Source organism: Diabrotica virgifera, chromosome 2 (genome assembly GCF_917563875.1).
Source record: "Diabrotica virgifera virgifera chromosome 2, PGI_DIABVI_V3a".
NCBI classification, from domain to species: Eukaryota; Metazoa; Arthropoda; class Insecta; order Coleoptera; family Chrysomelidae; genus Diabrotica; species Diabrotica virgifera.
This window is the reverse complement of record NC_065444.1, coordinates 42979479-42991898: the sequence shown is the minus strand read 5'-3', so window position 1 is coordinate 42991898 and position 12420 is coordinate 42979479.

The following is a 12420-nucleotide window of genomic DNA, read 5'->3' as shown; positions in this document are numbered from 1 at the left end:
CCATTTTTGGTAAAAAAAAATGTTGAAAGTCTGCCCCTATTTCGCACCCCAAATAAAATTGATCATTAGCGCTTTACCACTTACTTTAAATATTTATTGTTTATATGATCTGTAAGTTTGACCGGTTCAAAGTTCTTATTTTTGAAAAAAATTAAAAGTTTTTTTATTTTGGAAAGATGCCTTTTTTAAAAAGTAACTTAAAAAGTATTAGTAATACGAAAAATCTCAAAGAGTAAAGAAATGTAGGTAGGTCTTGCATTTAAAATATTTTGGCTTTATTTTGTTTTTCTGTAAGACAAAAATTGGTTAAGACATATCTGTTTAAAATTTGCATATACTCGTGATTAGTGACTCGTTCAAGCCCTTCAACTGGAACCCTTTTTGAAAATAAGCACTTTCAACCGGTGAAACGTACAGGTCGTATAAAAAAGTTAGGTAATTTGTAAGGCGATAATGATTAGTTTCATTTGGGGTGCTAAATAGGGGGAGATTTTCACAATTTTTTACCAAAAAATGGGATTAATTGTATTTTGAGCGTAACTGGCTTAGTTTTGATGCTAGAAACTTTTGTAAAAAATAAAGCTTCTTCTAAACACTTTAAAAAAGTTCTAATGAGTTTCCCCGGACAGTATTTCATATTTTGGTTATTTCACGTTGATATATATTCGATTTGGAATTTGACGAATAAGAAAAACTTTTCATGAGCTACAAGTTTTCTGTTACTAGGTTGATAATAAATGAAGTCGATAGACTTCATTTTTGTTTCATTTTTTTGTAAGCTAGATACATTTTTGCTAACAATATTTTTTTCGATCGAATACTTACTCTTTGAACTATTTGCGAAAAACCGCCTAAAAACGTGGTTTTTTTGTTGAACAATAAACATTTTTACTCACTAATAACTCGAAAAGTCTTGAGTTGACCACTTCGATGGTAACACTGAAAATTACACGGTATCGCCATATTTTACGTTGATTTACTGCGCTGTAACACATATAGGTATTTGTTACACATGTCGCATTTAGTAATTTTTTAAACAGGGCCCCATTTCCAATTCCGCGGGGGGGGCCCGAAGGAGTTTTGTTACGCCACTGATTGTATCAAAGCTTTTCTATTTTCAGACAAGTTTTTTGTTTTGACGTTCGGATTTACGATCCGGAAAAGATTCTCGTTCGATTATTCCAAAAATTATAAAATATTCAGTAACACGTCATAAGAAAACAGTTACAGAACCAATATATTAGGTATTATAACAAATATATGTATATTATCATCGACAGATTTTTCCTCCTGTACAGAACAGCTTTCCCGATTCAGTGCACGAGCTTATAGGAGTATGTGAGGTCAAAGAAACTCATTTTGAAGTTGCTAAATTTTTAAAACGCTGCAGTAGAAACTGTTTAAGATATCTCTTTGATTTAAAGCCGACAACATGATAGTTAAAAAATTGTAAATTCGACAAACAGCGACCTGACTGGCAGGAGATACTTATTTAATATTAAAAGAGAATATTAAAAGAAATTTTACTCGATTTTACATTTACTCGAGCGCGCCAGATTATCATATGGAAAGAAACTTGGTACCCTGCAGATGTACCTCTAGCATATATTGGCTCTTAATACAGGGGAGTATGTTAAGGGGGTCCGAAAAAAAATCTATCCTTGGAAAAACTCGAAATCGTCAGATTAAGATAAGGTAAGTTAAGTATTTTCCTTTTCATGACCATTTTTCAGTGCGTCACAAATTATAGAAAAAAAGGTAAGTCCGTGATAATACACATTTATGACATTTATTCTAACATGACATTTTAGATAAATCTGACAGTTGTCACATTTTATTTTCAATTTGGAATAAAAACAAATCAATTGTGTCTATTGCATTTATAAAATGGTATTTTCTTTGATTTGTATAGTCTTATAAATTGTACAGATTATATTGATAATATTATTATTTTATTTAATAAATAATTATTTTTTGATTATGGCGCCATCTATCGACAACTAGAATAACTAGAAGAAATGTTATAAATGTCTGTAATCAGAGACGTGCGTTTTTTTCTGTCACATACAATTTAATGCGTTAGAGAGAAATCGACAAACTGTTACGCACTGAAAAATGGTCATGAAAAGGACTATACATGCAAAAGAGTGTATATTTAAAAAATCTGACGATTTGAGCGGGGCGTAAGGAAATAAGTGAGTCAAAAAATTTCACAAAAAAAGCGAATATTTCGCGAAATAAACGTCAGATCGAAAAACTAAAAAATACGTCTTCAATATTTTACAAAAATCTATCGAATGGTACTAAACATGATCCCCCACGGAGAGGGGTGGGGGGTAAATTTAAAATTTTAAATACAAACCCCGCGATATTTCGCAAACTGAACATGATCGAAAACCTGCAAAATACACTTTCAAAATGTTTTTAAAAAATCTATCGAATGGTACAAAACACGACCCCCACGGAGGTGGGGTTGGGGGGTTACTATAAAATCTTAAATGGGACTCCCAAATTTTTATAGCAGATTTGAATTCTTTACGTAACAATAAGCAACTTTTATTCGAGACATTTTTTCGAATTATGGATAGATGGCGCTATAATCGGAAAAAACGATTGTTGGAAATGGAAAATTAAATTAAAAATTGGAAAGTTTTAAAAATGGAAAGTCACCACTAAATTGGAAAATTTTACTGAACATTTTTTGGTTTTGGGACCTAATTATCACAACACAATAGGTCCCCATAACGCTCGAGGGACTGCAAATTTAGCTTACTTTGCTCCCCTACCATAGTAATATGTATATTGGTATGCTTTACATTAACTGACAGGCAACTTAACTAATTTTTAGCTTATATCAGGGCTGAATCAATCCATAAATTTTCTAGAATTAAAAATTTATTTGTTTATTTATTAAGCTCAACATCCCTTTTAGGCCTATGGCTGAAACATTTCTAATTACATTTTATTTAATCTTTTAAGTATAATTAATCTAAGTTTTATTCAATTTCACTTTAGTCTTTTTATACATTCCTTCACCACCTCCCTTCGTCTCCTTCTGTCGAATGTTAGTTATTTCCATCTCTCAATGTTACTTTTATTCAGGTCCTCGTACACACTATCCTTCTATTTTTTTCTTGGCCTGTCGTTCCTTCTCTTTTGTATTGCTCTTCGTGAGAGTATCATTTTTGGCATTCTTTTACTTGCCATTCTTTCGATGTGCCCCAAATATCGTATTCTATGTGCTTTGATTGTCGTCGTTATCGTTGGCTCTTTATACAGTTCTAATTATTTATTGAATCTTCTTCTCCACTGACCATATATTTTCACACATAGAAAATAGAAGGAAAAATTTTGCATATAGGTTACTCTTTGCATTTTTCTCTCTCATCTTTCTAAAAGGTCTGTTTCTGACTTTTTCAACACCCATGTTTCGCATGTGTATAATACGGTAGTCTGGATACAGTCTTATAAATAACAGTCTTATAAATTCTGATTTTTATTTTTCTTGATAAGTATTTGGATTTCGTTAATGTTCGTAGTGCTCCATACTTTTTATATCTTCTAGCTATTATTGCCTTTAATTAATTTCTTTGGCTCTTCTGAACGAGTATATTTTTTCTTCATATATTTGTCATATGATGTTATTTTCTATTTCTTTTTGGATCACTCCCATTATCATAATATACTTTGTCTTTTCTTCATTTATTAAAAGTCCAAATTGTTTGGCTTCTGTTCTTCAAAAACTTACATCAGTCAAACTGGTAGGACCTTTAGCAAACGTGTAGCAGTGCACAAAATGGCTTTCAATAATAGAAAAAACAAATTCTACGTACGCACTTCGCCTTCTAGATCATTATCATTCTCATGGAAAAATTCAAATTCTCCATATTCAAAATAAAGGCTACCTTTAATTAATTAAAAAATACAGATATAATTCTGAATGACCGACTTAAGACAAACAGCTATTCCCTACTGCACTTATTTACTTAAAGGCTATACAGGGTGTCCCGGAAAATAGTGCGTTCCTTTAAGGTATGGAGAGAATACACAATTTGGAACAAAAAAGTCCTATACCATTTTTTTCCAAAGTTAACCGTTTCCAAAAAAAAGTTAACATTGTTTTCCATATACCTGTATTTTAGTGTTCCATAATATACCTGAAATTTTAATAAACTGGCAACATCGTACGCACTACCGAATAATAACATAATAAGAACTCGTTTGTGATTGTGATACCAGTATTTAAAATAATCCAACCTAATAGTAGGTAATACTTATGTATTTACTATTTGTTTACTAAAATTATTTTCTTTTGAAATGTATTGAAATACCTATTGCATAATTTTAAACGAATTACACATCTTTTAACATAAAAACACATCTTTTAACTGAACTAGTATTATGTATTTAGTAAGATTTAAATGGGTTGAATGCTGAGTATTGCTGAGGGCTTTAACTGAATTACATAGCTTTAATAGTTTACAGTGGAACTTAAATACACCAGATAATGTCTCAGTAATTTGTTTACTTGTGAACTGAAATAACTAAGTTGTACTTACTTGAAAATAATTATTATACCGAATAGATGTTTCAAGTAACCTTTCACAAACACCATTCATAGGTAATAACATAATAGGTAATACACTCACTATTCGAAAACATTTTCGGCATTGACACTAAACAGGATTCTTTAAAACTATCTGTTTACTATCTATCTTCTATCATTTAGTTACATGGGACTGTCTATGCTTAAATTTGCGTACCGCACATAGTTGTCAGATTTAATTTTGCCTACCAAAATACATTTTAATTTTTTGGTCAAACGGTTGCATTTAGATAAAAATGTTATAAGAGTTTTTTGTTCTACATGGTGCCTTCTACCTATACCTTTAAGGAACGCACTATTTTCCGGGACACCCTGTATAAGGTCCGGCGCAAATTAAACCTAACCGAGACACAACCTGCGCCGGCGGGACGGGTGACCCGTGTATTAATTTTTCTAGCGGACCGCATATTGAACACAATTTAACCCAAGCGTTGGCTGTCGGTGTTGGAAATAGAGAAGGGCAAAATCAGTGCGGACGTGTAACGGTTACTTTTGATACCGGTTCTAAGTGGTACTGAGTACAAATACTGATTACAAAATACTGATGTATCTCATCCTTGGTACTGAATTGAGTAGGCAACTTTAAATCGGTATTTCCGTACTTGTAACTTTAGTAGGTACTAGCGGTATGACTTTTGAAAACATCGAATTTGATCATAAGCGGGTGCATAAAAGATATCTTACACTAAGTATTTTATTTCTGCACATAATACCTACATATTTAAAATAACCTCAGAGTTATTTAATAATCCCTCCGCTACTAATCGGTCATAAAAAATAATACTATCTGCCTATTTTGTTTTTAATTTTTAAGCATAAACAAAAATGTAATATGCCGACAAGTTAAATTTGAGGGTAATACGATATTTTTATTGATCACGGTTTTAAGTGACATGAATCATTTGTCATTGATAATCTGTAGATTTAAGGAATTATATAAATTTTTATACCTATAGAAAGGGGATTACGCCATCATTCTTTGTGACATCCTATTTAATTTTAGAGAAACCTTATCTTTCCATTATGTAATGTGTTATTGTAAAGGCATAACTTTGATTATTAATAATTTCGTATCGCCGCGCGCCGTTCTTTTAGTCTACTAGTAATAAAGTTATCATAATTTAATTACAAAGACAAATCAGTTTTCACTCGGGGTTTTGACTATGCTAATATTTTTTTTATCACAATAAACGGTACCATCCGTAGGTATACTATATATACTATACTATCCGCAGGTATACCGTAGGTAGCATCCTTAGGTACCATCCGTAATCATTTTATTTTCTATTTTCTCCCATAAGTCGTGTTTCCACGGGTATATCCCGAACGACTTCAATTATTAGCTTCGATACGTCCATCTCGCAAGCAAGTAAAAATAAACATCTGGCGGCGAGTCACGCATCCCACGACCCAAGAAAAGTGTACGTCGATGACAAACGTTCCCAAGCGAGACCTGCGAATGCATGCACTGATCGTAAGATGGGTTCAATTTGCGGTGTCTTGCTTATAAGCGTGCTTCACAAAACTGGCCACGCAGTTCGCCGGTGCAGGTTGTGTCTCCATACATCCATCCAATGGCACTATAGCCCAAATCGAGCCTTCGAGCCCAAATCGAGCAATTCAACAAGCTTCTCCAATCATTTCGATTTACCGCTGTTCTTTTCCATGAACGCGTTCCCAGGAAGTTCCTGGCATCCTCATCGACTTCGTCTTCCCATCTCTTTTTAGGTCTTCCAACAGGTCTTCTTCCCTGCATTCTTGCATTCAGCAATTTTCTGGGGATTATATTCTCATGCATGCGGACCACGTGCCCTGCCCACCGTAATCTCTGCAGTTTAGTGTATTGTGCTAGAGTTGGCTCGCTATATTGCTCGTATATTTCTCTACTATACCTAATTCGCCAGTTGTTATTTTCACTTATTGGGCCCAGTATCCTACGTAATATTTTCCTTTCAAACACATCTAATGCATTGGCAGATTTCTGTGTCACCACCCATGTTTCGCAGCCATAACTTACTATGGGCCTGATTATTGTTTTATATACCCGGAGTTTTGTTTTCCGGTGTACGTCTCGCAATCTGAATATGTGGCCCATCGCAAAATAGGCTTTATTTGCCAGCACAAGCTTTCTATTTATTTCCGGTTCTTCTTCATTGCTTGCAACCAGATCTATTCCTAGATACGTGAATTTATTCACATGTTCTATATCGTCAATAAAGTGTTGTTGCGCCGGTCTATTTGATCTGGTTTGTATGAGTAATTTTGTTTTATTTGTATTTATTGCTAGCCCTACTGCTTCTGCACTCTGTTTCAACTCAACGTAGGTTTCTTCCGCTGCATTCATTGTTCTGCTCATTATGTTTATATCATCTGCGTATGCTGCTAATTGGGTAGATTTGTTTGTAAGTATGTTATTTCCGCTCACCGTGAACCGTCTAATTACATATTCAAGAACAAGATTAAAAAGTGTTGGAGCCAGTCCGTCGCCTTGTTTCAGTCCTCGCGTTATCGTAAACGCATCAGTGATCTGTCCTTGAATACATACCTGTGCTTATGTTCTGTCATTGTCATTTGCACTAGTCGTATTAATTTTGATGGTATGCCAAATTCTTCCAATATATTAGGTAGAATTGTTTTATCTATTGAATCATAGTCTTGTTTAAAATCTACAAAGAGATTGTAAACATCCATGTCATATTCCCATGCTTTGGCTAGTATTTGTTTAACTGTAAATAGTTGGTCAATGGTAGATCGATTTTGCCTAAACCCTGCTTGATATTCCCCGATGATTTTTTCCGTGAGAGGTTGAAGTCTTCGATTAAGGATGTTTGTGAATATTTTGTATCCCGAACAAAGTAAAGAGATGCCTCTATAATTCTGACACGACAGTTTGTCTCCTAAGTTATACTTCTTTACGCGCGATATGACGGTGAATTTTTATATGTTAAAACCTACGACCCGGGCGCATGCGCATTATAACTTTGTTCTGATTGGATGTTCAAATGACATGTCAAAAATTATCCAATATGGCAGCTGTAGCACTGCTGTGTGAGTGCGATTTTCAATCACAAATTTACTGATAAAAACCTATTAGCTCGAAGACGTAGATAACTGTGGATAACATCAATCAACCGGGACGATCTACGATCTCACTTATTCAAAACTAAAAAATCGGACAGTCCATACTGGAGTCTTTTATTACTGGTAAGGTAAGTGTTTTAAGAATAGTCGATCAAATTTCGTTACTAAATGTTTTAATTTATGTATTTATCAGTCCAGAAAAGGTGTGGAAAGAATATATTAGTGTTTTTAAATATATTTTCTACAAACGTTTTAAAAATGCAATTTATAGCACTCCATAGGAGCGTTAAAAATGCTACTTTAAAGCACAGGTGCTTTAAAAAATTTAAGGCACTGCAGTTAAAAGCGAATTGTCAAATTGTGAAAAGTCAAAATATTTATATTTCATTTATTAACATTAATAATACCTATTTACGAATGTTTCTTCTAAAATTCAGGAATATATTAATTTTATAATACATTTAAGTATTTATGTAGTAATTTTCTTTACAATTTTTACTTACCTATTTGCTTTTATTTATACCTAATATCGCAAATGCCTAGCAAGTGTCTGTGTAGTCTAGCGGTATGTGTATCTAGTTACGGACCTGTTAGTAGTTGGTTCAATTCCCCCATAAGGACAATTTTTTTGTTTATTATTGATGGTTATTGACATCTTAGACTACTATTATGTATATGAACTTAAAAATGATTAAAAATAATTAAAATAATTAATCGGAATGTTGCCCAACTATTTACCGAGTTGCAAATTTATAATAATTGCCTATTTCAAAATGCACTTTTGAAATTAATTTTTCTTATGCACTTTTGAAATGAATTTTTCTTATGCACAAATGCAATTTCAGATTTCTTATTCATTACAATAGTTCACAAAATTTCCTGACAATCTCACGAATCCAACGCACCAAACTGCATTAAAATCCGTCTTACTGCGCCAAAAATCGACAGTCTTTTTTGTGCTTCAATGCCTCGACTAATTCGGCCAGAGATCGAGAGGTCGTGAGTTCGAATCCAGTGCAATCCTTTATTTTTTTTTATTTTTTGAAAGCGGTAAGCACAAAATTAGTTTGGTATTTAAAAAAAAATTAAAACAAACTGTTTAAAGTATATTTATTTTTAAGAAATCATATAATCATATAACTTCTTACATGCGTACAAAGTACACACATATTCTTTTTTTTTTTGAATGGGGCAGATTATACTTTTCTTCCATTGTTCGGGGATTTCTTCTTCTATCCATATCTCTCGTATTAGCTGGTACATCTGTTGTGTCAAATTACTTCCTCCTTGCTTGAGTAGTTCTGCCGGTATTTTATCTATTCCCGCTGCTTTATGGCTTTTTTGTATGTGGATTGCCGTTTGGACCTCCTCTAGCGTTGGGGGTCTAGTTAATTCATTTTCTTCCCCATCTTCCCCCAGCTGTTGTTGTTGTACCTCCTGCCGTGCCTGCTGCTGCCTCTGCTGTTGTAATGGTGGTTGTGCCCCTTTGTTTAATACTTCCTTAAAATATGTCATCCAGGTTATCTTAACTCCGTCCATATCGCTAATGATTTCACCCTTCTTATTTTTGCAGAGGCTAGTCTTCGGTTTGTATCCCTGTCTTAGGTTGTGTCTCGCTTAGGATCAATTTGCGCCGGGGCTGAAGTGTAGACTCATAGTAAAAATTCATCATTGGTGAAAGACACTATGCTGAAACATCTGTAGTGATATTTATTAATTTGTTATAAATTTTGAGGAAGTATCGAAAACAAAAGATCTCAGTGTTTTATTGTTAAATCCATAACATTTGGGCCATACGTTAGTAGAAGGCTTTTGCCCAATTACATTCAATATTTGAATTAAACGAATAATAGGATTAATAGCTTCCATTAACATACAAACAGCACTCCATTTACATCCATATCGCAAAATATCCAAACTACAACATCTCACTTGTAACTTTAGAAGCTCATATTGAAGCTGCTCGAACTTTCAAGTTGTCTATTAAATCCCTAGACAACTATAAGGAACTGTATACCATCATCCATCATACGTAATACGAACATCTCAATCTGAAGTTCCTTGATTGGATACATAATTCCCTTTCATTTCGAATATGCGTCCTTTATTCCGCATTCGGCCTCTTAATAACGAAAGATGAGCCCATGTTGGAAATTTATACCGGGATCATTCAGTTAGTAGTAAATATTTTACTAAATTGAATATAGCCCGATCAGGGAACACAAAATTTTACGAAAACCTCCAAAAAAATAAAGGAAGGATGAAAATTTGGGAATAGGTAGTTGAAATTGTCTATTATTATACAGTGGAACCTCGATTATCCGTCTCTCCATTAGCCGTCACCTCTGTTAACCGTCAGGGTCCGTACATCATCAATTATTCATTTTGTTAGCATTGAGTTTTGAGCATTGCGATGAGCCAAACAAAATACGTTGAAATGTACAGTGATGCTACCATTGCATTTGCACAAAGATTTGTGTAAAGAAACCAGAGAAGGTGCATCGCACATGCAACAATTCATTAAGTGAAATTCTCTACAAGAAGAAGACTATAAAGTAGATTGTATGATCTTACGCGGATTGAGAAATTCTTCGTTGCAAAATTTGAATTAACAGTAAAACAAACAAGATTTCAGAATATTCTAAACCAAATTAATTGGATTGGACGAACATAAATCCCTCTTATATTATTAAACAAAACACAAATAAAATTTGAGAGTTGTACTATGAATTTTTTAACGTTCTGTTAACCGTCTTTTCGATTATCCGTCATACCCTTGGTCCGGTGCCCTGACGGATAATCGAGGTTCCACTGTATAAGAAAAAGTTTACACTTCTACATCCCCTCCATTTTACAAAAATTTAGAAATACGGGGTGAAAAATATTTCCTCGAGAGTGAAAAAATATACGTTCAAAATAGGCCCGGAATTGGATAAAATGACTAATTCTAAGCAACTTTTGTTCTATAGAGTTTTTTCACTAAGTCAATACTTTTCGAGTTATTTGCGAGTGAATGTGTTCATTTTTAACAAAAAAAAAAAATGTTTTTGGACGGTTTCTCGGAGATAACTCAAAAAGTAAGTATTGTAGCAAAAAAAAATATTCTTAGTAAAAATATAGCTTATAAAAAATTGAAAAAAATGGTGTATGCGCGACGTCTGCAGACCCAGCAGAAGCAGAGTTGCAGCTAATGAAATGTAGGTTCTTCTTCGTCAAATTCCAAATCGAATATTTCAATGTGAAATAACCAAAAAACAGAGCACTTTTCGGGGAAAATTAATTACAACTTTTTTAAAGTGTTTAAAAAAGGTTTATTTTTGTTTTTTAAAAAAACTTCTAACATTAAAAGTAAGTGAGTTACGCTCAAAATATTGTTGGTCCCTTTTATTTTTTGGTAAAAAAAAATGGCGAAAATCACCCCTTAATTAGCTGCTCAAATAAAATTAATCGTTACCGCTTTACAAGTTACTTTACTTATGTATTGTTTATATTATCTATAAAAATTTCATATAAAAAATGTTCAAAGCGCTGAGTTTTGAAAAAAAATTGGGTTTAAAATAAAACATTTTTTTTATTTTGAAAAAAATCATAATTGTTTATGGAATTAACTTAAAAACAATTAGGAATACCAAAAATCTTAAAGAGTAATAAAATGTACGTTATGCTTTTCTGAATATTTTTTATTTTTTGTTTTCTTCTTAGACAAAAAATTGGTTATGCTATGGCTGTTCAAAATTTGCCTAAACTCGTGATTAGTTACTCGTTCAAGCCATTTTAACTACAGCTTTTTCAAAACGAAGCACTCCGAAACGATGAAACTTACAGATCATATAAATAATAGATAGACAAAGTAACTTGTGAAGTGGTAATGTTAAAATTTATATGTGATGCTAATTAGGGGGTGATTTTCGCGATTTTTTTGCCAAAAAATAAAAGGGACCAACAATATTTTGAGCGTAATTCACTTACTTTTAATATTACAAGTTTTTTTTAAAACAAAAGTAAACTTTTTTTAAACACTTTAAAAAAGTTAAAATGAATTTTCCCCTAAAAGTGCTGCGTTTTTGGGTTATTTCACATTGAAATATTCGATTTGGATTTTGACGAAGAAGAACCTACATTTCATTAGCTGCAACTCTGCTTCTACTGGGTCTACAGACCTCATGTATACACCATTTTTTCAATTTTTATGGGCTATATTTTTACTAAGAATATTTTTTTCGCTAAAATACTTACTTTTTGAGTTATTTCCGAAAAACCGTCCAAAAACATGTTTTATTTTGTTAGTCATGAAATATTCACTCGCAAATAACTCGAAAAGTATTGACTTAGTGAAAAAACTCTATAGAAGAAAAGTTGTTTAGAATTAGTCATTTTATCCAATTCCTGTATTTTGAATGTATTTTTTTCATCTTCGAGAGGGGGGTATTCCCCTCCATTTTTTTTAAATGGAGGGGATGTAGAATTGTAAACTTTTTCTTATATAATAATAGACAATTTTAACTACCTATTCTCAAATGTTCATCCTTTCTTTATTTTTTTTTTGTGTCGGATTGTTCTTTGATAGGGCTAATATACAAAGAAACAATTTGAGACTTTACAAATCTGCTACACGGATTGGACAATTAAGGCATGTATTTACAGCTGCAGCCATTGAATAGTTTACATCCTTACATTATCTAGTAGTGGATTTTTTGAATTTTTACCTCGTTTAAATCAAAATAAATGTAAAA